Below are 23971 nucleotides of genomic sequence, written 5' to 3'. Positions count from 1 at the left end.
TTGTTTTGTGAGATTAAGAGTCACTTATGGTTTGTTTCCCTCCCGATCCCATCTTGTTTCATTTATTCTTCTCCTACCCCCTTAACCCCCACGTTGCATCTCCACTTCCTCATATCACAGAGATCATATGATAGTTGTCTTTCTCTGATTGACTTATTTCACTAAGCATGATACCCTCAAGTTCCATCCATGCTGTCACAAATGGCAAGATTTCATTTCTTTTGATGGCTGCATAGTATTCCATTGTGTATATATACCACTTCTTCTTTATCCATTCATCTGTTGATGGACATCTAGGTTCTTTCCGTAGTTTGGCTATCGTGGACATTGCTGCTATAAACATTCGGGTGCACGTGCCCCTTCGGATCACTATGTTTGTATCTTTAGGGTAAATACCCAGTAGTGCAATTGCTGGGTGATAGGGTAGCTCTATTTTCAACTTTTTGAGGAACCTCCATGCTGTTTTCCAGAGTGGTTGCACCAGCTTGCATTCCCACCAACAGTGTAGGAGGGTTCCCCTTTCTCTGCATCCTCCCCAACACCTGTCATTTCCTGACTTGTTAATTTCAGCCATTCTGACTGGTGTCAGGTGGTATCTCATTATGGTTTTGATTTGTATTTCCCTAATGCCGAGTAATGTGGAGCACTTTTTCATGTGTCTGTTGGCCCCTGTGCTCACTTTTTTTTTAAAGATTTTATTTATTTATTAGAGAGAGGGGGAGAGAGAGCAAGCACAGGCAGACAGAATGGCAGGCAAAGGCAGAGGGAGAAGCAGGCTCCCTGCCAAGCAAGGAGCCCGATGTGGGACTCGATCCCAGGACGCTGGGATCATGACCTGAGCCGAAGGCAGAGGCTTAACCAACTGAGCCACCCAGGCGTCCCCCCTGTACTCACTTTTAAATCAACAGCCAACATTTACTAAGCACTGATGGTGTATGCTAAGCTATAGGTATTTACCATGAGTCACCTCACCGAGGGCCCACACTAGGTCTGCAAGGGGGAGGTGGGGAAGGGTGCTCCTCCTTGGGACCAAAAATGGTGTGCTGGTTCAAAGATCAAGAGGACCTCTCAAAGGGAAGAATCTGGAATTCTGTATAACTGAATCAAGCCCCTTCTCAAGAAGTTCTTACACTGTGTAACCAACAGGCTCCTCCCCACGGGGAACACATCAGCTCCAACACAGATTAGAGGCAGAATCCCTCCACGGTACTCCATCAGGCACCCCCCGCAACATTGAGCCAATGTCTCACCGGCCGCAGACCATGGACCTGAGCTGAGGGAGGTGCAAGGACAGGAATGCCGAGGACAGCTGCCAGGCCAAGGCCCCGTGCACTGTCTCGTGAAGGCTGTGTCAGGAAGGACGGGATCTCAGGGTCTCAGGACAGCTCATCACTCGTACAGGTCCCCTTCTTCCCGCTGCAGACCCTGACTGGGCCATCAGAAATACCGGCCGGGCTCCACCCTCCTGGGGAGAATGTTTTTTAAAAAAGGAAGAGGCCCACAAGGAGATGTGCAGAGCTCCCTGAAACCGAACTCGAAGTGTGACACTCACAGGGCACGTTTAACCGAGGGAAAACAAAGGAAGAGGTGCCACCACAGGACACCATGTCAAGCACCCCCACTCCAGGAGCATCCGGCAGCACTTCTCCATTCCCACCGAAGACAGAGCAGAGCACAGTGTTTCGACCTATGAGACTTTGGCTTCAATGTAAACATTTTCCCCAAAGCAAGAAATTTTAACTAAAGAGTATGGCCGTCTATGTCCCCATGACATGACCGCTCTTCCATTTCCAACATGCAGGGCTCCCGTTCCAGTGCTCAAGCAGTGCGGGGACTGGGGTCCAGGATTCCGCCTCACGGAAGCTGCAATGTATGTACAGACCACACAGTGTTCACAGAGGGCTCCACCGTCAGCCACAAGTCACCTGGGGGACCTATGGGCAGGCCTAGCTGGGCAGCAGGCTCGGCTACAGGATTCACACCCTGCCTCCCGTGGCTCAAAGTCCCATGTCCTCCTTACAGGCATTAGATTAAAATGCATGAAAACTTACTATCTGTAAAATGGGACAATACTGGCCTTGTGAGGCTCCTGGAAGAATTCAGTAAGTTAATCCTCCAATTTCTAGCCTGTTGCTTATCAAAAAGCAAGCACTCTGATTCTATTCAAGCTGAGATCGCCTATTTCAATGAGCCCAATTTAACTTCAAGATGAAAAAGAGCGGGTCCCATGTGCACCCATTCCGCCCATCCAGATCCATCCACTCCCTCAACAGACTTCTGCAAAGTGTCTGTCACACATGGAGCTCTGGGGCAGGCCCCGCATGGGAGGTGAAGACAGGAGCAACAGAGCCCACGGCAGTGCGCAAAGAACACCACCAGGGCATCATCAGCCACAAATATGACGTGCCGGGCCCCATTCTAAGCACCGTGTATGTGCGTGTGTGTGCATGTGTGCTCTCAAGCCACACAATGACCCTTCAAGGTAAGCAGTATTTATTATTCTCAGATGAGAAACTGAGGTACAGAAAGGACAAGGCACTTGTTCTAGGTCACACAGCTTCTAACAGGCAGAGTTGGGATATGTCCCACCACTGTGTGACTGCAGAGTCCTGTACTCTTAACCACCCGACACACTGCCTCCCCCGACACCAGACCACAAAGAACTAGAGCAGGGACAGGCTAGGAAACAGGTCCAGCAGGAACAGACAGCACAATGTCACAGATGGCCCGTACTGTCTTTACCCGTAACAGAGAGCACGCACCCTTTAACTAGAGAACAACACGTTCAGGCATACGGTCCCAGCCCAGACCGAACATCATGCACAGCACCTCGGTGCACACGCACTGAAGGGAAAGGGATGGGCTAGGCACCTGGGTGTCCATCACTAGTCCTCACGTCAACAACCTGTCTGACCTCTCTGTGGCACTGTCCTCCCTGTAGGGATTTAATGAGATGCCCCACGTACAGAGCTTACTTCCAGTACCTGCCACTGAAGATGATCCAAGTAAATCCATCAATCAGTCAAACTGCAAACTGCATCGAGACTCAGTCCTGAGCCAGATAAGAAAACCCCAGCCGGCAGACAGCACCAGTCTGCAGGCTAGGAAGAGCGCGGCCCATAGGATCCGAAATACACCTCGGCCTCAGGAAAGTATCAACAGGTGTAAATGGTTATAAGGAACTATAAACCCATGCTACGAAACGCCGAGGAAGGAAAGTCCCCCACAGCTGTGCTGTGCTGCTGGCCTCCTCCACTCTGGGTCCTGTGATAAGCGCTGCACGGAGGCTCTTCAAGCTTCAAACCCCTCAGATGACCCTGATGGTACAGACGGGGATGCTCAGCCGCAAACCGGGGAAGTGAGGGGCTCCATGTCACACCGCAGACAAAAAACAGAGTCTGTTGCTCCAAACTGAAAGACTCAGCTGCAAGGCGAGCAGGGACATCATCTCAGGGTCAGACACAGCCTTGACACCAACACTCAGTGCGATCTGTGTCTCATTCCCTTGGTGCGTCCTGTGCCTCAGAGGAGCCCAAGTCGCTGACAGGCCATGACACAGCACCCATGTGTTCTAGTACAGACCTCACTCACTGTCCAGCGAGCACACGTCAGAGCGGGGTCATTCACAACTGGCTGTGGTGACCCCGACGTGACCAGACATCTGCACCATAGGTCCCGGGGTTGGGACAACGGTGACATCAGTGGTGCACACAGAGCTTGTGTCTGGCATGAGACTGGGTACAGGAGGAGAAGGTACATCAGCATACCCTCGTCTGGTCTCGTTTACAGCACAGCATCCTTGTCACAGACAGCACAACCCATGACCAGCAAGCTTTCTCACTTATGGTTTTCTCTGCGTCCTGTCCTCAAGGAAAACAGAAGGCAACCACAAAGTTCACTGTAAAAACTGGGGCACCTGGGTGGCTCAGTGGGTTAAGCCTCTGCCTTCAGCTCAGGTCATGATCCCAAGGTCCTGAGATCGAGCCCCGCATCGGGCTCCATGCGGAGCCTGCTTTCCCCCTCTCTCTGCCTGCCTCTCTGCCTAGTTGTGACCTCTCTCTGTCAAATAAATAAATAAAATATTTTTTTAAAAAACTGTAAAAACTGTGAAGACGTAAATCTGCATCTAATACTTCTGAAGCAGGAACCCTGTCCCTGGGGGAGAGTCCACACTGGTCGCCACTGCGTCCTCAGCACAATAGGCCGTCAAAACCTGTAAGTAGATGCCTACACCTGGCGTCACACACACCTGCGCAGGCGACACGGCAGGCCGGGCTGCCGACACAGCGCCACCTACCCCGCTCCAGCCGGCCTCAGCACCAAACTGCTCTTAGAAACTGGACAGCTCAAGACACACGGGGCTACAGGAGATTGGATTTTCTGAATTTGGCGGGTGGGGGGAGAGCGGAACACAGACATATTTTAGGCACAGAAAATGCCCCCAACCCTCTTTGACTCTTCAAAATATTTGCCCATATACTGAAATGCTTATTGGCCTAAAATGTGCCTTCTGATCTGCTATTTCAGAAACGCGAATCACGAATTTCAAGAACACACTGTGAGCCTTGGGCCGGGTGCCGCCGACAAAAGAAGACCACGGCCAGAGCGCCGGCAGCTCTACTGGAGACACAGGCCGCAAACAAACAAACAAGCGTCCTGCACAATGAGGGCTTTCAGCAGAGCAGAACCCAGGGCAGGAGGGCACAGAGCAAGGGAGCGATCAGGGCAGCCGCACACTTCAGCCCCACGATATAAGAAAGGACGTTCCTCTTCTCCGTGCACTTTGCAATTTCTTCATCCAGTCCTCATCATTTTCTTCCAAGTGAACAGCAGCCCAGGCCATCTACACGCTAAATACTTCAGATCGTCACCAGATCTGCAGTGCTCATCCTAGTCCCCCGTGAAGAACCACACAGTGCCTGAGCCGTCCGAGGGTTTTCTGGCCACGGTGTTTCCGTCGAGACCCCTGGCCTCTGCATAGCCAAACTAAAACTGCATCTCATTTTCCGTCCAAAAGTCTTTCTTTTTTTTTTTTTTTTAAGACTTTTAAAAAATTTATTTGAGAGAGAAGGCATGAGCAGGGTAAGGGGTAGAGGGAGAAGCAGGCTCACCGCTGAGCAGGGAGCCCGATGTGGAACTCGATCCCAGGACCCTGAGATCATGACCTGAGCCGACGCCAGATGCTTAGCCAACAGAGCCACCCAGGCGCCCTCTATACAAAAGTCTTACAGATAAAAGCCAAATGAATGAATGACACTATCAAGAGAAATTCACTTTATTAGATTATTTCAATGTTATCCATATCCAGGAAAGCACCCTGTGCACTTAAAAGGAACAGGCATAAATATAAAGTCACAAAATGAACAAAAGAAGTTGATTTTCCAACCACGAGATAACAGTTTGTTGTGCTTGAATATTAAAACAATTTTTAAAATTTCTGATAGCCAGAGCTCAAAGGGAAATGGAGGAGACCATCTAATTCAGATCAAAGAAAGAATATAAAAGGGCTTTTTTCCCTAAGTATTGAAAAAATCACCCCCTTTTTTAAAAAAATTTTATTTATTTATCTGAGAGAGGGAGAGAGAGAGGGAGAGCAGGCATGTGCACAAGCCTGGGGAGGGGAGGGGCAGAGGGGGAAGCAGGCTTCCTTCCTGTTGAGCAAGGAGCCAGAGGCAGGACTTGATCCCAGGCCCCTGAAATCATCATCTGAGCCGAAGGCAGACACCTCATAGACTGAGCCACTCAGGTGCCCCAAATCATCTTTTTTTTTTTTTTTTTTTTTTTTTGATAATACAAGTAGAAGCACTGTTACAGGGTTTCTTACATCCTTACTAAGTAAGAGCTAGGAACACAGTAAAGTGTACCTCAAAGAAGGTACTCACGCAGACACTGAACACAGGAGAAAAGATAACTTCTCCTTCTGTCAGGTTTAAAAACATTAAAGAAGAGGACTTACTGATCTGCTCTTGGTATCACAGAGAGGTTAGTCCCCAAAACAAGGCCTTCTGGGAAAAACCACTTGAATGTGATCTCTTATACAAAATCCCAGAACTAACTCAAATAAAAGGTTTTCAGAAATTTCCACAACTGTTTCACAGCTCAGAAAGCTGGAGCAGGCCCTGTCTCTAGGTCAGCCCCGCCACGCGAAGACCCTGTCATCAGGCATCTAACCAGAAGGGGAGCACTCACCCCTAAAGTGTGCGCCTGACTTTATTTTCTATCTTAAAAGGAATATACACAGGTACCTTAAATCTCTTTTCTCGGTTTTTACTTTTCTTAATAGTAACAAGCTATTCCATTCGTTTGGGGAAAGTGCCACACTTTGTACAACCTTTTACCATTATAAACTCCCTTATCCTTGTAATTCCAAGTGACTCCTAGGCGCCATAAAGAAACCTAGAAGCCCACTGCCTGAAATACCATGTTGGTCATCCCGAGGCATTCAGAACGGGGTGCGCAATAAAAATGGTACAAGGGTGTGACAGACAGGCACCCCCGTTCCTCCTTCCATGGGTCTACTCACATGATTACTGCTGAACCAGGGATAAGAGTCGGCCATGACACCACATATGGAAAAGGTCTTCTCAAATCCCCAGAGGAGCAGTCAAACTAGGGTCTGCAGGCTGCACAGCTCTCACCTGCCCATTCCACCAACCGCCCCACAGAGGGGGCATGTGGAGTCCGCTCATCCCATCCAGCCACCTCCCTTCTTTCCCTTGTCTGCTGCTGCCAGGACTTTCCCTACTGCAGAAGACCAGAATCTGCTCCCCAACATATGCCTCTTTGGCCCAAGGGCCATTGTGAGCCAATTATTTGGAAAAACAGTGTACACAAAAGCAGCTCAGAAAACTAAGAAGTTACCCTTTCATGAGGGCACACGTACAAAGGAAATCTCCATTCACAAGGGTGTCTCCCTCTATGCACCAGGAAGAGAAGGATAAAAAAGAAGACTCACAGAAGACCCTTACCCACTGAGAGGGTGGCTGGCTTGCTTGCTTCCTTGGCTTGCTGTATTTTTCCTGATCACCTTCCCATCACCCGCCCTCCACACCTGGCTTTGTTTTAGCTGAAGATGGTACATAAGCCCAAATTTAGTCACTTCTATGAGCTACTCTTCCCATGTACATATGAGATATACACATTAATACACTGCTTTTCTCCTGTTGATCTATCCTTTGGTACTGGGCCCTAGCTGAGAACCTAGAATGGGAACCTAGAAGGCAGAAGGACAAGATTTTTTTCCTCCCCCACACTCATCACCCAAAGCTTGCAAGAAACTTCTGGGGTGCCCTGCCGGTAACAATCCCACTGTCTCCACTGACCGAGCACTTGGGATGTGCCAGACCTCAGCCTAGTCCTAGCAACAGCAAGATAAAGTGGGCACTATTCCCCCGATTTTACAGACAGGACAATGAAGGTCAGAGAGGAAGGGTGAGAAACCAGCTTATAAGTGGCACAGCCAGGATTGCGACCCAGATTCTGCGGCCAGATTCAGGCTTGAGACTGAATTACTCACATTCATGTATGTAGTTAAACTTTGTGTCAACTCCAAGTATTTTTAAAAGCCATAAAAATGCTAGAGCTTTGCTTTCCACATTACCTCCAACAATCCTCCCCCAAATTACCGGGAAGATGGTTTTTATGTATTCCACCTCAGACGAGTCCATCCATCCATCCTAGGGCTACCTGGTTCAGGTTTGGATGTCCTGCACTTGCTACAACCGTGGGATAGACGGGTAACTGATCTCTTTCAGCATGAGAGCCACTGAGTACGTCAGCTCTCGTGGGAATCCCCTGAGGACCATCACTAGTCCTAGTACTGAGTTAGATGCCAGGACTGGTCTGCTCAGCACTATCTCAGGGGAGCTCCAAGCGTGCTGGGGAATCCCAAAATGCCCACTGACAAAGGAGATCGATGCCATATACACCCAAAGAATGAGATATTGAGGGGCACCTGGGTGGTTCAGTCATTAAGCATCTGTCTTCAGCTCAGGTCATGATCCCAGGGTCCTGGGATCGAGCCCTGCCATTGGGGTCCCTGCTCCAAGGGAGGCCTGTTTCTCCTTCTCCGACCCCCTCTGCTTGTGTTCCCTCTCTCGCTGAGTCTCTCTGTCAAATAAATAAAATTTTTAAAAAAGCAAATGAGATATTGATCTTGACAAAAAGACATATGAAGCCTGAGTACAGTGAACACAGGGTTTTGTTAAGGAAACTAACATCTCCATGTCATTTTCTAAGCACAGAAACATCAGGCAACTATTAAAACCTCCCTGGAATCCTTGACAAAGTAAGACAGTAAAAAATAAATGGAGAGAATTTCCTCCAAGAAATTCTTTCATTTTACTTTGGGTTTACATTCTTTTTAAAATTTGACAGAAAAAAAAAATAAAAAAATAAAATTTGACAGAAACAGCATAGGTCAGGATTACAGGGTTGTTGTTGTTTTTTTCTTTAACTCAAAATTTTGTAATGACGAATTCCTTTTTTTTCTCCCTTTATAAACTAGTGCTCCTTCGCTGTGGTTTTCGGTGTAGTGAGTCCGCAGTACTCACGAAGTCAGTAAGCGTGCAAGGACAGCACAAGGCTCTGGGAAAGGGCAGTGCACCAACGTGTCTGAAAAATCCATCGACTTCAAATCTGAATGCAAAATTGAGTAACAGGAAGATTCCCCGTTTAGCTCTCAGCTCATCTGAGTCATCAGTTGTCAACATACAATATTTAACCTCCTTAGAGGCTTTTAAAAGGTCATTATTTCTAAAGGCGTTTACACACATACCTAAGTATTCGTTCACACGATTTCTTAATTATTTTTCTTGTAGGGAGTAATAATAGCGATTCATTATTATAAAAGAGAACATATATAAACCTGTTAAGAAAAACATTTAGTCTTGAATAAAAAACATAAAAGATACATATGACATTGTACACGTATATGCACATTTATGTGACTCAAAAAGGGAAAGGGGGAAAATAGAAATGCTTTAATAAATATATAGCTAAATGAACCATGGTACATTTAATATGAAATCCTGTATTCCTGTTAAAAAAGAGTTCTCTGTATTTTACAGAGACTTCCATGATGAAATAAAAACTCTGAAAACAACAAATTGCGCTCCCCTACACATTCAAACCCTCCCATACTACGTACCCATTTGTCTGTCTACACACATGCACACACAGTGAAAGTCCCCAAAGCCACCCAACGGGAAGTGGTTACCCCTGGGGCTGGAAGGGGGATGGGGGAGAAGACGGTCAAGGGGACTTCGTCAGCACTGTTCAAATCTTTCAGGAGGTGTACTCATGGGTCACTTGCAGAACTAAAAATAAGTTAAAATAAACCATTTGGCATCCTAACAACTTGCCAAATGGACCTGGGCTCAGCGTCACCTGGTATTAAAAGCATGTAAAGTGAAGCAATGCCAAATTTTCCTATTAAATCAACGTTAGCAAAAAAAAAGTGTTCAACACTAATGAGGATGAGGTAAAACATCTGACCATCCTGTACCGAGATCATAAAATGCTTCTGCCCTTTGACCCAGCTCTACTTGAAACCTCAAGGAGATAATCAGAAATCAGGATAAAATTTTATGTATCAATATTTATCATCACTCTTCACTACTAGAAAATGCAAAATGCAAAAGTACCAACAACTGGGAAGGGTTTAAGAAACTAGGAAACAGCCACATAGTAGAACAGTATGCAGCCATTACCAACTATATTCAGGCAGACATCATTAGGCTATTGAAGAAAGCAGGATACCAAAATGTTCTTGCAAGCATAATGTGACATACAGACATGCATACATAGAAAAGGAATCGGCAAGCCCACAGAAACATGCGGATGCTGCTCAATGAGGCACTTAAGAGAAACAATATTGTCTTAAAAAGTACCTCGTCATGGGGCACCTGGTGGGCTCATTGGGTTAAGCATCTGCCTTCAGCTCAGGTCATGATGTCAGGGTCCTGAGATCAAGCCCCACGTCAGGCTCCCTGCTCAGCGGGGAGTCTGCTTCTCCCTCTCCTTCCCTCCCACAACACACTGCTCCTGCTCTCCTGCTCTCTCTCAAATAAATAAAATCTTAAAAAAAAAAAAAATAGTCTTTTATATTTGTGTCCTGGCCATTGCTAAGAAACAGGCCCACGCTGGATCAGAAGAGGGCCTGTCTGGAGCAGTGAATGGAGGGAGCGGTGCAGTCCCGTCTGTTGGTACAAAGAGCTTTTTTTTTTTTTTTTTTTTTTGGCGGCCCCGGAGATATTCGGGGGATATCCTGAAAGATACTCCTGCTCCTGTCCATCCGTGCACCAGTGTGCGTGCAAGCGGGCCAGGACAGCCAGCCCCCTGGGATGCGCGTCGTGACATCAGCGCCCCCAGTGGACCCTGGACCCTGTGGAGGGGGTGCTCGACAGGTCTCTCTCCTCTCTTGTGGCCCCCACGTTGGCATCATCACGAGATGCTCCTCGCATCGGTGCACAATTACAGGAGGCTGTGTTCTCAGTGTTCCCGTCAGGGAGGAAACAGAAGGATGGCTCCTCCCCAGGCATCTCTCACCTGGCTTCCCCACATCTGTGACCACACCTGGATCAGGGCAGGACTGCCTGAAGAACAACGGGGCATCTGGACATCGAGTTCCTCCTCCCTGAAGCTGCCTCGCGGGTGCCGTGCCACTGTGTCTTACAGGGATCTTTGGTGGGGCAGAGGGATGCTTTAATGAAGACTTTATTTTTCAAGAATGTTCTTTTCACTGCTCTCCCAGCTAGGTCCGATGTGATGAAAACAGGACAATGTCTCTGCTCCTGCTGAAGTCAGACAAGTGTACCCTTGTATTCCCGGGGTCATTTGACCTATTCTGGTGCCCTTCCTTCCGGGAGGGCCACAAAGGAGGGCCTGGCCCAGCGTCCAGGCCTCACGCTGGGGGCTGCAGGCAGGAGGAAGGGAGCCTGGTGTTGCATAATGGCCTTCGGGAGGCCAGACCTCCAGTTGGCCCCCCAGAGGCCTGGCTGTACCTGATGAAGGCTGCTGCTCCTGTCGACAGAACGCGCACTGTCGGCGAGATCCTGACGCTGGGCTTCAGGGGCTTTCCACATTCGTCACTGACACATCTTCTTTTTCTAGACTAAAGAAAAGTCTAGAATCTTCTTTACCAGAGGCCTCTACAACTTTTACTGAAAATACCACCTGCGTATATTCTCATTCTACAGCCCCAGTCTCCGGCTCCCATGGAGCCAAAGAAGGCACAAATCTGTAACCCCCAAGATGTGGGAAGCCTGACTTCTGAGGCTCAGCCCCCACACAGTGACTGCCCCAGAGAGGGTGACACCAGCCCCACCGGCACCAGCAATAGGCCTGAACGCACACTCCCGGGCTCAGGAACAGAGCCGGACACATGGGGAAGTTGGCGTCTCTGGGGCCCAAGGGCATAGGGGTAGCCACCCCTGGCTCACGAGCCCTCCGACCTCCACAGCGCTCCCTCCAGCACAGGGAAAGCAGGGCCCAGGACAGCGGCCAGGGGTCAGCGGCCGCCACCCTGCTCCTCCCAAGAGGAAATCAGATGGAAATCCTGAAAAACCCACTGTTTTGTTAACAAAATCTGGGGAGGAAGGTTCCATCTGATAATACATGTTCCATGAAGGGAGATCAGAAGAAAGGGGACAAGCACGGAGACTATGATGCCTTTCTTGCCAACCTTTGTCATCCGAGATTTTTTTTTTTTTACTTCCACTGTGATTTATTCAGGACACGTTGCAGCTCTTAAAAAAATTAACACATATTTTGAAAAACAATTTCCTCATAGTTAAAATCTTGATGACATATAAATGTCCATCCCTGAAATACTTCATGGAAATGAGAATATTTTTAAGGATAATATATTTTTGTGACTTTCTTAACACACACATATTTTATTTTCCTGTGTAATTTTAGTTATTATCTACATCAGGCTTTATACTTGTTAAGTATGCATTATAAGGCAGTGTAAATGCATAAATTATAGACCCATACCTGAGTATATTTTATTACACTTTGGCAGTGATTTTTTTTTTCATTTGTAATTAAGCCCTAAGATTTTTTTTTTTTAATTTCTTTTCAGCGTAACAGTATTCATTGTTTTTTGCACCACACCCAGTGCTCCATGCAATCCGTGCCCTCTATAATACCCACCACCTGGTACCCCAACCTCCCACCCCCCACCCCTTCAAAACCCTCAGATTGTTTTTCAGAGTCCATAGTCTCTCATGGTTCACCTCCCCTTCCAATTTCCCTCAACTCCCTTCTCCTCTCCATCTCTCCTTGTCCTCCATGCTATTTGTTATGCTCCACAAGTAAGTGAAACCCTATGATAATTGACTCTCTCTGCTTGACTTATTTCACTCAGCATAATCTCTTCCAGTCCCGTCCATGTTGCTACAAAAGTTGGGTATTCATCCTTTCTGATGGAGGCATAATACTCCATAGTGTTTATGGACCACATCTTCCTTACCCATTCGTCCGTTGAAGGGCATCTTGGTCCTTTCCACAGTTTGGCGACCGTGGCCATTGTTGCTATAAACATTGGGGTACAGATGGCCCTTCTTTTCACTAAATCGAGATTTTTTTAATGAAAGCAGCATCCTAGGCTCTGGGAGTCCTCACAGGCTGCTTATCACTGACCCAGACCTACACTTCTTATCTCTCTATCAACTCTGTCCTCACCCGAGTGTTCCCAGAGCAGCAAGCACAACCCACATCGGGGAGAAGATTCCAGATTTCTCCAAGTGCCTTGTCCACAGACAGGGCGCACTCACCTACAGAGTAAAAATCCTTACAAGAAAAAGAAAACTCCAGAACTAACTATATTTAGCAAACTCAGGGTTTGGGTTACCAGACCCAAAAGCCGGCGTGGCTTCCAGAGTCTCACCGAACTAAGCATGAGATGTGGGGGGGGGGGCAGAGGCTGCCGGATATGCTCGCCTGTGTCCTCACACAAACCCGTGTGTCCCTTACCTGTCTCTCTGAATGCCATGGAGCCTTCTCATAATCATGTCCAACAGACTTTATTCTAAGAAATGCCGCTGCAAAGCATTTGCTTACAAGACCTAAATTCTTTTTTTTAAAGATTTATTTATTTGAGAGAGAGAGAGAGAGGGAGCGCATGAGAGGGGAGAAGATCAGAGGGAGAAGCAGACTCCCCATGGAGCTGAGAGCCCGAAGTGGGGCTCAATCCTGGAACTCCAGGATCGTGACCAGAGCCCAACGCAGTTGCTTAACCAACCTGACCACCCAGGTGCCCAAGATCTAAATTCTTAACAGACTGATTCACAGAGACAGCTCTGCAGCCTCACCTTTGTGAATCGGGAGCCCCCACCACCACCACCACCACCACCACCACCATGGACGAGGCCTACAGCTGGAAACCTGACTCATCTGGGAGGCAGGGATGTCCCCTGAGACTCTCACCTCTGATTTAGCTGCTTTTTAGGCAAGGGAGCCAAGTCCAGGCTCCGTGGGTGTTCCCCAGCCTGGGAGAGACGGAGTGTACAACATTGCAGTGGAGACTTTCCTGGGAGAGTTTCCAACCAGGAAACTGAAGTTAGTCTTGTAGTATTAATGTATTAGACTGACAATACTAATGTGACGTCACCCAAGGCCTCCCCCACCCACATTCATTCCCGATAATCACAACCCTTGCTTCCTGGTGCCTGAGATCAACTACTTCCAAACAAGATGTGAGTAGCTCATAGCTCCTTAGAATCCCAATACCAGGAATATCTGGATTTAAAAATGGTTAAGTACAGGGGCACCTGGGTTACTCAGTGGGTTAAGCGTCTGCCTTTGACTCAGGTCATGATCTCAGGGTCCTGGGATCAAACCCCTGTCAGGCTCCCTGCTCAGCGGGGAACCAGCTTCTCCCTTTCCCTCTGCCTGCCACTCTCTTGCTTGTGCTCCTAGGCTCTCTCTTTCTCTCTGACAATAAATAAAAACCTTTTTAAAAAATGATTAAATATTAGAATATTTGGATAAAAGTTTGTCCCTGAGATCATGTTTTTATTTGGGGTATGAAGCTGTCTTAATTACAAAAATTATGATACGTGTCCACATTAGACATTCTAAGTAGGAAACCCCGAGGAAGAATTCCGGGTCCCTGGAGTTTGGCCACCTACAGCTAATCCACCTGAACGTTCAGAATAAGCCTTTCCAGGACTTTCCTTCCATGTTTACAGTTTGTTTACTGCAGTGTTACTATGTTTCCATATGTTCCCTACAGGCTACTTGTCCTACACTGTGCCTCTGTCAATACTTTCCACCCCATCGTTGTCAAGGTAACAGCACCTGCCACCCTATAGATGAATTTTGGAACCTATGTATCCAGCCCCGCTTTGGGGGGCCATCTGGGCTGCTCCCACTGTTCAAACAATGTTCATTCACTAAATGTTCTCAGAGCTGAACCTCTGGACACAGCGGTGCTCATTTCCTTAGAAAGTACTCAGAGGAGCCGCTCCCCGAGTCACAGGAAGGACACATCCTGTCACTGTGGCCACAGGAGACCTCATGGGAAACGGCTGAGTCACGTCAGCCCCCACTGCTCTCAACCATCTGTGGCTGAACTTCCCCGGTCTGTCTCTGCCACCCTCACTGTGAAGCTAACTCTTATCTAGTTTCCAAGATACTCAAACCCTCGAGTATTAGGGGACTTCCTTAGTTCAAGAAGCTATCTGGCTTATTAGCATAACCTCTGAGTCCTTTCTTAAAATAAGGTCTGAAGCCATCCTGTCTGTTCATCCATTTCCGTTCTTAAATGATAAGAGCCACCGTCCTTTCTCCGACATCTCTAACTCAGGGACGGATACGGACCAGTAAGTCCGTTTGATGCTTTGATCCATCTGATCCTTAGTCCAAACCTCCTTTTCCTCCCCACAGGAGTCACAGGGGCCACACGGTGACTCCAGAAGGCTTGTGGGCCCCAAATCCCAAGGCTCATAGTACCAAGAGCAGTCACTGGGCGGGTGCCAGGGCTAAAATCCCAGGTCCTCCGCTGCCACTCCTCTCACGGTGTGACACCTAATGGACTCGCAGCACCACGCGCCCGGGACAAGCAGCCAGCGTCTCTGAAGTGGGACAGGAGCAGTCACTCAGGATTACTCTAGCTCATAACTCTCATCTACACTGTGCCCTCCGGAAGGGTGAAGCGGCATCGCAGAAGCCCAGAGGAACAGGACTGTCACCGACCGAGCACAGCTGCCCCCTCCCCCGCCAGGAAGTAGGCTTCAGCCACGTGTCTATTTCCCCGGCATGTGATTAACCTCATTCGGTGTCTATGGAGCCACACGGGTTCATTATGGATCACGTGGCGGGCCTAGTCTCAAGGATGCGCCGGACAAGATACAGAGCTTCTCATGGGGGACAAGTCTTCAGTGCGTGGGACTGTCCTCAAGACCAAGGGGCACTCAGCATCCCACACGCCCACAACATTAAATGCTCATACACACACCCCCACTGTCATCGGGACAATCACACATGTCCTCACAGGTTCCTAGACGCCCATGGCAGGCGGGGGTGGACACCATCCCCCAGTGGGAACCCTTTCTTCTCCTGGGTGAGCCGGAACAGACACTCGGGAGATGACAGAAAACCAAACTAACCCAGATACCAAATTGTGCAGGGCAAGCCGTGAGCCCCGTAAAGATTACAGGAGACTGGGAAGGAGGAGGCACAGAGCAGGCTGTGGTATGAATGAGGGGAGGGTAGCGGGTAGCTTCTCGCGGGTCCGGTCCAGGGTTCAAGTTGGCCATGAAATGGTTTCTCATCGACTTGTTGGGTTTCCCCTGCTTTAAGCTGATCACATAAGCAAATTCCAGGACCCCACATCCTACATACTTGGCAATGCCAACCTCTGAAAAACACTTACTGCTGCTCCCCATGTCCCGGGCATCTAGGGAGGGCGGCGTCTGGTGAGTCTTGGTGAAGGTGAAGGACAAGGCTGGCCCGCCCACAGCAGAGGCTCTGCCCTTCCCTGTAGGACCCAGGAGGCCAGCCCCCTGCCAGGCTCCCTTCCGCCCACTGCAGCTGTGGTCAAAGCACCATTGTTCCCAAGAGGCCCAGGGAACAATGCCCCTTGTTGATCTTCTCTGCTCCAGCTGAACAAGGTCACTGGCTAGTTCAACCTCAGCCACTGCCAACCTCCCCGCCTCTCACTGCAGAGTGCTGGCAGGGCTGTTTCCTGTCGTCACCTCGTCACCTCTACGTGCAGGTGAGCCTGCACAGGTCAGCAAATGAGCCATCTTGTACAGATCCTGTTGAAAACAGACTCCCGAGAGACCCTTGGGGCTGTGGTCCTCAAACTTCTAGAACTTTAAAATGCAAAAAGCTCAGTTAAAATGCAGACTTCTGGCCCTGATAAAGTGAAGCTGTGGGAGCAGGAAGCCACAATTTCACACCTGCCCAGTGTCGCAGAAACAGGTGACCCACCGGGGCCCTCCGAGAGGAGCTGCCACAGCCACAGACCCAGAAATGAAAAACAACACCTTCCTGACATTTGACCTTGTCTCCCTGAAATGTATTCTTCACTAGCAAAAGGAAAACTAAACGTCTAGTAAACATAAAAGAGAAATAAGAGATCAACCTAATTCAGAAAGAAAATTAGTCAAGTCCCTATGCTCTTGCATGGAGAGACAGTAAGTTCAGTCTGCCCTCTAGTTTCCACTGAAAGGTAGCTCGCTGCCCACGTGTCCTATCAAAGCACACTGAATGTAACTGTATCACCTCACACTTGAACAAACGTTTAGTAATTTCAAAATACCTTCCTACTGTATCACCAAGAAAGACGATCTCACCTGACCATTGCATTATCTACACCTGCCTGGGAGGCCACGTGAAGAGTCAACACAACCATCTGGAGAGCCATACAGGAAGCATCCGGAATATTCTGCCGCCTTCTGCTAGACAGATATGGCAGACAGGTCTCGTGCCAGCTCAGACGCACAGACGGGACCCAGCCGCCCAGACTGCAGCCCCAGGAAAGCCAGCCCAGGGGAGGGGACCAGTGGTACATCCACAGGGCCTGCTGGGAGCTCAGGTGAGACAGGCGGTGGCATCTGGGCCCACGTTTACTGGACGTGCCACCTCTCAGGGTACCCAGAAGCACTTAAAATGCTCCTAAAGATCACAGCTCCCATTTCTGCCCTCACCACATATGACGAAGGCTCTGCCACATGCAGGGTAGTACGCTAGGACTCAGGACACACCCGAGCATGGTAAGTGCTACCAATGGAAACAGCACAACGTGGGGAGGCAACCTCGATGCTAAAGCTTTCCCTGACAGACGGGTGCTTCAGGGGAGACCTAGAGAAAGAAGGGCCGTCAGCAAAATCTTGAGGAGGGAGGAAAGTGGAAGTGAAGGGCTCCCTGGGAAACCAGCACCCAGCTACCACGGAAGGCCCCCCAAGAGGGACAGAGACGGGCGGTGCTGGGGATGGCGGGCTCCAGCCAGGCCACGTGGGGCTCTGAGGCGGTGAGACTGGACTCCAGCGGCCGAAAGAACAACCGGGGAATGAAGGTTTGTGTTCTATTTGGGGTTGTGGGCAGGAGGGGGGCAGTGAATTACTAGATCTGTATTTCAGAGAGGAAGCTCTAGAGCCTCCTGACTGTACCGGGAGGACGGCAACAGGAAGGGGACAAGTGGGGGCACCTGGGATGCTTTCTGGAGGCATGATCACCAGCGGCTGGATCTGGGAAAGCACACAGGGCAGGACAGACAGGGACAAGACTGAGACCCGCTCTGGCTGACTGCTTGGGGCACGTTCCCACGGCCACCCCACAAGGCAGCAGAGCAACCAGGGCAAAGAACCTCTGAGGAGGCGTTAAGATCTGAAAATCCAGGGGCGCAGGCACAGAGGAGGATGAGCACAAAAATACTCACTCACTACCTTCTGCTCTCCAGTCTGGCTGCATTTTACACTAGCTACACTGTTACACCTGTAAAGGCTTCTTCCAACAGAGACGTGATCCCGTAAATCTGATTTTCTAAATTATAGCACTTACTGCAATTTTGTACCTCTCGTAACAACTTAATTCACGCAACCAGAAAACTCCCGCTACTAAAAGCATTTCCTAAAGATTCAGCCTTTTCCAGCCTTGTTAAACATGGCACACCAGCAGAATTTCGTCTTTCTTCTGCAATTTTCACATCAGCAGGGAGGGCCCAGCCTGGATCATGGCCTTCAACCCCAGCCTGCCCAGCCCCAGGCTGTGTGGATGGTGAACACCAGTACAGCACGCAGCGTCACCCGTCATCCTGGAAGCGGCTCTTCACGGACAGAACATCAGGATGGGGGCCCCGATCTCAAAACTGGAGTCAAGACCCTGCCCCCAGATGAGCTACCCACTCTGGACTGTCTGGAAAGAAAAAATCTTGTGTCAAATGCAGCCAAGAGGCCAGGCAGGGCCTCAGAAAGCCATGACTACAATGGACCTGCAGGACTTGTGTGCGTAGGAAAAGGACTTTATTCCTAGAACTGTCATTCTCTTTTCTGATAAAACACCAATCTCCCAGGGAGAAGGCCCCAAGGCTGGCCATTCTCCACCTCTAGGACGGCTCCGGCTTCTTCTCTGCCAACAGGGCTTAACAGGAAAAACTCACCCAGAGGTGGAAGAGGCTTCATGTCTCACACTGTGGCCCAAAGTCACCCTTAAAACCCTCCTGCGGCCACCACCTCCCACGTGAGACTCTCAGGGCACAGCTTCCAAGTTCCAGCAGGCAAGCTGGAGCTGGGGACAGCCACACCCAACAGCCGCCCCTCTTCCAAGACTTGCAAGGCACACCAGAGAGGTGTGTGTCAACAGCCTTTTCCCGGTTCTATGTGCCTCAAAATGGCCGGAAGCAAGTTCATTATTCTCCCTAAAATTACTTTTGAAAACTCAAAGAGACCTGACGCACACATGTGTTTACAAACCAGGTTCTGAAGGGCTGCCCCTCGCTTACCCTTAGATCTCTTGTTTTGGAATGGAGCGTGAGACGCCTCACAGACTGAGATAAAAACTAGAATTTCTGGCACCGCCATCTGGGCAGAGAGCAGGAGACGTGCCTACTTGCCCACAAAAACTAAAAGTCCAAGAGAGTGAGGAAAGCATAAAGGGAATATATGAAACAGATTAAGACTACATACAGCTGACCACCGCTCATGGGTTTGAACTAGGTGGGCCCACTTACATGCGGGTTATTTCCCACAAACACAGGACAGTGCGGCAAATGTACTTTCTCTCCCTTAGGACTCTCTGAACACTTTCTTTTCTCTGGCTCACTTTACTGCATGAATACGGCATACATGTAATATATAAACTGTGTTCATTGACGGCTCGTGTCATCGCTAAGGCTTCTGGCCAACCATAGGCTGGTAGTACTTAAGTTGTGGGAAGTCAAAAGTTATATGTGGACTTTTAAACCATGTTGGGGATCAGTGCCCCTAATTTTCATGTTGTTCAAAGGTCAATGTATTTTATATTTATATAAAATAGGAATAATATATCTATTATTTATATGATATATTATATGTCTATATTATATATGCATATATTTATTATATACACATTAACATACATAATATAGAACACATATAATTATGTTCTATACATATTACGTATTATATAAAACCTAAAGAGCTATATATTATTTACAGCTTACAGGCTGAAGATAGCACAATGACATACATTATTCGGAAAGTCCCAATTTTTGCTGGCTAGTTGGGTTCTCTTTCAGCAACCATTCCTGCAGACGTTCTGCAAGTGCGACACAACCAGCAAGTGCGAATGTAACAGCAAGTGCCAACACAAGGGAAGGGCAGTATTCTCTCATCCCCCAGCTTTCACTGTTTTTAGCATGTGACTTGCCCGCTTCTCAGAGTAAAGCTGTGCAGTCAGTCTGCAAGCGCGGACCCTGCCCCTGCAGGGTCTAACGAGCTCACTCTCGAGCCGGTTTAGCAAGTGGTCTGAGGATGCCACGTGAGATATGCCACAACCCCAGCCGCTCAGGGGCATACAGCGAGCACCCAAACCACCCGGAGGCCTAGTGCAGACTCTGCACCAGGCAGAGGACGGCTTTCCCGTTACGGGGTGCTCCTCTGGAAAAAGGCTAGCAACACAGTCTACGAATTACCCTCAAATCCGGGGCTGGTCCTCCCACCACTCAGGAGTCACAGGAAGGGCTGAGGACAGAGACGGACCCAGGGAACTTGTGCATGTCTGCACAGCAGGCCTGTGGTGGCCCAAAGTCAACTGTGAAAGGCCAAGGCGAGCCAATATGCATGGTATGTGTCTAGTCGAAGAAGATTATTAACCATTAGGACAAAGGGTTTGGGGCTTAAAAAAAAAAACCTGCAAATGAAGCAGAAGAGAGTCCCAGGGATAGCAGGAAAAAGGAAGCTCCTTAGGGATTGGGACCTGCACGTGGGCGAGCCTCGGAAACGGGTGTGGGGGACCGGCCCTTCCCATATGGAGCAGGAAGGGTAGCTCTTGGGACCTGAGGACAAAGTCACCAGGCACGGAGCCACCACTTCGGCGGGTGGTGGCACGAACCAGGGACTCCCAAAGCTCCAAAGTCAAAGATCCAAGAACATGAGCATGCTAAGGCCACACACTCAGCTCCTCCGACCCCACGACGCCACGACCATGCCCATGAGTCAACTTTCCAAATACGTCTTTATTTTTTTTTTTAAGATTTTGGAGAGGAAGAAGCAGGCTCCCTGCTCAGCAGGGAGCCCAATGTGGGGCTCGATCCCAGGACCCTGGGATCATGACCTGAGTTGAAGGCAGACGCCCAATGACAGAGCCACCCAGGCGCCCCTCAAGTACAACTTTAAACTAAAACATTTTTTCACTTGATTTGATTCCAAATGCCTTTTAAAGCCTAAAAAGGAAATGTGAAAGAAAAACATCAAACTCAACACCGACTCAAGTGGGAATAACAGAAGAGAATGGACTTCCTCAGAGACTGCCCCAGGGGAGCCACCCCCAAACCTCCCGCACAGCCTCCAGGACCAAGTTGGAACCTGTTCTGCCCGAGAGACCACAGTGAGGACAAAAACAATCCTTCAGGGGCGTAGGTGATGCGCAGGAGTGCCGATGGGACACGCAGGAACACAATAACAGAAATGACAGGAGGGGACAGTTCCCGAAGGCCGGGGCTGCCCGACACCTTTGTGAATGGACCTGCCACCTTCACAGCAACTCTGAGAGAACATTCCTTGTCCCAGGTTCACAAGTGAGGCCGCTGCAGCCCAGGAGGGTGCAGGGCGAGCTCAGCCCAGCAGAAGGGCATGCGGCAGAGGGCGTCAAAGCCCCAGGCAGCCCAAGCCCTCCTCGAGGCACTTCTAGATCAAACCACAACATGAACTCGCCCCAGGAAGGAGAGCCCGCTTGCAAGCCTTCTCCACGTCATTTGCACTAGTTCCCATCTCTCAGACACATTTTCAACCACATCTGAGCTCACTTTTTGCTCACATTGGTTTTTCTTCCTTAACAGAAAATTTAAATCAAAAGTGCTCACACAAAGCTGAGACAGACGATACATCAGGTCTGACGAACTGCAAAGGCCAAGTGTAGCAAAAATGAAACAGATCCTTCCTGCAACCTGCAGTTCTGGAGCCTGAAGGGTTTCGAAAATGTGAAGGCGGGGAGAACAGAGAGTGTGAGCAGGGTCCGTTGGCGGTCCGTCCTGGCTGACGGCAGGAGCACCTGCAGCGCACAGCACCTCCATCTACAAGCTCGGCCCTGCAGGCCACGAGCCCCGGGGAGCAGGACACCTTCTCATCTGCCCCAAAGAGAAACACAGGACACGGGCCATTGACTTCCCTTTAGAGCTCGTTCCACTGAAACTACCTGCATCTCCACTTGTGCCTGGTAAATACTGTGGTTAAATTATTCATAGTTTCTGTCTGAAAGAGAGGAAGAGAGAAGCGAAATGCACCCAGCCCTGATGGCTTTCCTCACTCTAGGGAGAAAACGGTGCACGTGTGCAGCATCATGAGAAATCAAGAACAGAGGACAGGACTAGCTCTGGGGCTGACTCAGCAGCGTCGCTAACAAGCTCGGTCGCAGCAGTCAGGGCCCCTCTGCCACCGCCAGACACGGGACGCACAGCATTACAGGCGCACAGACAGCGACCGTCCCCACAGGGTCTTTACAGGTGTCCTCTCCAAAGGCTGCCTGGGTGGCTCAGTTGGTTCAGGGGCTGCCTTCAGCTCAGGTCGTGATCTCAGGGTCCTGGGGTCAGGGTCCACGTCAGGCTCCCTGCTCAGCAGGAAGGAAGCCTGCGTCTGCCTCTGCCTCTGCTGCTCCCCCTGCTTTACGCGCTCTCTCTCTCTGTCTCTCATAAATAAAATCTTTTTAAAAATAAATAAATACCCTGAAATTACTCTTTAGCGAGATGCGGATGCTCTGGTTGACCGAGCGAAGGCACATTCGCTCACAGGAGATGAAGGTGGACACAAGGCACGGCAGAGCCAGACGCTCCTTCTAGAGAACCAAACACACGAATCCCAGCAGCAGAGCCTGGCTGAACTAACAACACAGCTGGACGCGACCGCAGAATCCACGCTCACATCCAATACAGTCTCAGGATGTGGTGCCTGGGTGGCTCAGTTGGCTGGGCAGCTGCCTGCAGCTTGGGTCGTGATCCCGGGGTCCTGGGATCGAGCCCCACATCAGGCTCCCTGGTCAGAGGGAAGCCTGCTTCTCCCTCTCCCACTCCCCCTGTGTTCCCTCTCTCACTGTGTCTCTCTGTCAAATAAATAAAATCTTTAAAAAAAAAAAAAGTGATTTTCAAAGTTTAGGTCGAAAATACCACAGTTTGCTGACCGTGCTTTTCTTATTATAAAATACGTACATTACAGTAGAATAGCACTTACCCCCTAATTAAAAGGGAAAGAAATGACAAGTTTACAATGCCGGTGGGCAATGCCAGACTAGCAGTCGGTGTCCCCAGCACGTTCCCTCCAAGAAGCGCGGTTCAGCCAGCATCTCTCTCTGCCATCACTGATCTCAGAAGCACCGCAACTTTTCAAACAAAACACCACGCAACAAGGTCCAAGCAGGAAGCTCAAACAGAAATAATTCTGAGATTAACTGGAGACTGCTAGGAAAACTACATTCAAATTCCCATTGTATCGACCCGACCGTCGCGACATTCCACAGTGGGCAAGCCTCACATCTGGCTTTGACTCTTTGCCAAGACAAGGAGACGCCACACATCAGTAACGACAAGGCAGCAGAGATGTTTCAAGACAAACTTTCTTTATTTTTATTAAGTTTACGGTTCGTAAGTGAACAAACTGCTCAAGCACTAATTCCACTTGTTGCTCCTCCGTTGCAGGCAGCCGTCGTTGGTGAGCGAACAGGGTCCCCGGAGGGTCCCGCCTGGCCTCGCGCTTCCTGCAGGTGCCCCCTTCGAGCAATTTCCCAGGGAAGAAGCCACAAACTCTGCTCCCTCGATCTCATCTCTTTGTGGCTGCCCAACTAATGATCCCGAAGCACCCCTTCTCTTGGCTTCTCTTGGCTTTCCTATACCCCCTGACACGGAGTCAGGCCTGGCCCGGGTTCAACAGCAACGCTGCTGGCCCCCACCTTCTCCCCAGCCCTCCACTGCGCCAGACTCCTCCGGCAGCCAGCCCCTGCCTTCCACAGACACACCACCCGCCACCAGCCCTAAAAGGTGCACCAACCTAGCAGGCCTCCGGGCCCCGCCGCTCCCTCTGCACCTCCCCCCAGACTCCTTCCTCAACTTCTGCCTCTGCCCGGCCCCTATACAAGCCCCCACATCAGGGGCCTGCCCTGTTCCCCCACTTCATCCAAGCACTAGGAGTTTGTAAGACAGAGCCAGAGGCAGTCTGGCCCAACAGAAATTTCAAAATTCCCTCTGGCCCCAGCTCCTTGGACAAGTGGCAGATTCCACGGCTGGAGCGGGAATTACACGAGATGAGCCCGAAGTCTCTCACAGGCCAGAATGAGC

General features: G+C 49.6%; 1 protein-coding gene across 7 annotated transcripts in view; it reads right to left on the bottom strand.

Moving 5' to 3' along the window:
• SGMS1 (sphingomyelin synthase 1) overlaps positions 1 to 23971 on the bottom strand; it is a 262858-nt gene that overhangs the window by 182260 nt on the left and 56627 nt on the right. Inside the window, exon 1 of one of the 7 annotated variants that reach the window (XM_044239505.1) lies at positions 15881 to 15949. The exons of the other annotated variants lie outside the window; for them this stretch is intronic. The gene's annotated coding sequence lies outside the window, so the exon portion shown is untranslated. Of the gene's footprint in view, positions 1 to 15880; positions 15950 to 23971 lie in introns of those variants that run through there. 7 annotated transcript variants of the gene reach the window in all.

Source organism: Neovison vison, chromosome 2, assembly GCF_020171115.1.
Source record: "Neovison vison isolate M4711 chromosome 2, ASM_NN_V1, whole genome shotgun sequence".
NCBI lineage: Eukaryota > Metazoa > Chordata > Mammalia > Carnivora > Mustelidae > Neogale > Neogale vison.
This window is presented reverse-complemented; position numbering and strand designations above follow the sequence as displayed.